The following is a 2,112-nucleotide window of genomic DNA, read 5'->3' as shown; positions in this document are numbered from 1 at the left end:
AAAAAAAAAAAAAAAAAAAAAAAAAAAAAAAGAAAATGTGGTACATATACACCATGGAATACTATGCAGCCATAAAAAAGGATGAGTTCATGTCCTTTGTAGGGACATGGATGAAGCTGGAAACCATCATTCTGAGCAAATTATTGCAAGGACAAAAAACCAAACACCGCATGTTCTCACGCACAGGTGGGAATTGAACAATGAGAACACTTGGACACAGGAAGGGGAACATCACACATTGGAGCCTGTCGTGGGGTAGGGGGAATGGGGAGGGATAGCATTAGGAGATATACCTAATGTAAATGACGAGTTAATGGGTGCAGCACACCATCATGGCACATGCTGCCATGTGCCATACGTTGTGCACACGTACCCTAGAACTTAAAGTATAATTTAAAAAAAGAAAGAAAGAAAAAGATGTAAAATAAATATTCTTGCATCCGTTTCTCAAAAAACCATCAAGTAGTTTAAAGTTTATCTAGAAATTGCCTCAGGCAGAGTGCAGTGGCTCATACCTTTAATCACAGCACTTTGAGAGGCTGAGGCAGGAGGACGTCTTAAGCCCAGAAGTTGGAAACCAACTTGGGCAACATGGCAAAACCCTGTCCCTCCAAAAAGTACAAAAATTAGCTGGGCATGGTGGCGTTCTTTCTCCCGTGGTCCCAGCTCCTCGGGAGGCTGAGCTGGGAAGTTCACTTGGGCCCAGGAGGTCGAAGTTGCCATGAACCATGATCGTGATACTACACTCCAGCCTGGATGACAGAGCAAGACCCCATTTCAAAAAAAAAAAAAAAAAAAGAAGAAAGAAAAAAGAAAAATAAATTTCCTCAAAGGTAAAAATAAAAATATTGCCAAAGATAGTAGAAAGAATATTGAAAGTGGTTTTGGAGACCTAGATTCTAAATCTAGATCTACTACCACGCAATCTGTGTGACCTTTAAAACTGCTACTCAACTTCTGCTTCCCAACCTGTAAAATGAGAATATTCAATTCTCTAGGCTGTTGTAAAGATGTAAAAGAGAAAAAAGAAAAAGATAACATACATAATGCTATATGACACCCTAAAAAATGTCAGTTTAATTGAAACAAGAATGTTACACTAAAGATGTTTCTGCATCTTCTAATTTATTGTAAAAAACTAAGAAAGAATTATGAAGAAGTGAGATCTTTGTTCATTTGGCTCCTACCTTTCTGGAATTCTGATTTATATGAAAAGTTTCACTGTTGAAGAAGTCTATATGAGTTTTATATCCCTTTAAGCAGTGCAAATGCCTGTGCCCTTGCAAATACATGTATGCCTGAGGAGGGGACCAAGTGTCAGCTTATATAATGAGAACTCATCTCACTGGCCAGACATAGTGGCTTATTCCTGTAATCCCAGCACTTTGGAAGGCCAACATGGGAGGTATTGCTTATAGCCAGGAGTTTGAGACTGGCCTGGGCAACAAAGCAAGACCCCCATGTCTACCAAAAATAATTTTTTTAATTTTAAAAAAAGAACTCATCTCACTGTATTGTATCTCTTAGAATCTTTTTCAAATTAGGTGAAAAGCCTCATGATTTCTGACTGGTCTCTTTTATCCATATTTGTAAGGTTAAGCAACAGATGTTTTAAATGTAGGACAAAAGATGGCCCCCCTCCTTCTCTTCTATTTTCTCCTCTTCTTCCCTGCTCTATTCTCAGAGCTTGAAATGGACCACATTACCTTTCAGACTGACAATAGACTAGCCAACACACTGAAAAACTGAGCTTTCCAGCTTGCTGATTCACACCTTCTTTAAGCAAAGAGATGATTGTTTTTAACTCGTAATGTCTTTATTATTTCCTGACTCCTAACAAGCTTCAGTCAACCGAGATCCTTTTGTATCACACAAGTAAATACTGAAATAGAAAAAACTGTCCAAAAAGAATTTCCATTGGAGACTTTTTTCCCTCAGGTAGGCTAAAAAAATGAATTATTCTACTCATGTATAATGAAAAGTACTAATGCTGGTTAGCCTCTCATAGCATTAGGGTAACACTTTTTGATGAAATTCAGTAATTTAGTCTTGCAGCTTAATGGCAGGATCAATGAGCAAAGAGTTAAAAGGCTTGGACTCTATTTTCAGTTC

This window comes from Hylobates moloch, unplaced genomic scaffold, assembly GCF_009828535.3.
Source record: "Hylobates moloch isolate HMO894 unplaced genomic scaffold, HMol_V3 SCAFFOLD_52, whole genome shotgun sequence".
NCBI classification, from domain to species: Eukaryota; Metazoa; Chordata; class Mammalia; order Primates; family Hylobatidae; genus Hylobates; species Hylobates moloch.
The sequence above is the reverse complement of the archived record's forward strand: the minus strand, read 5'-3'. Positions refer to the sequence as shown.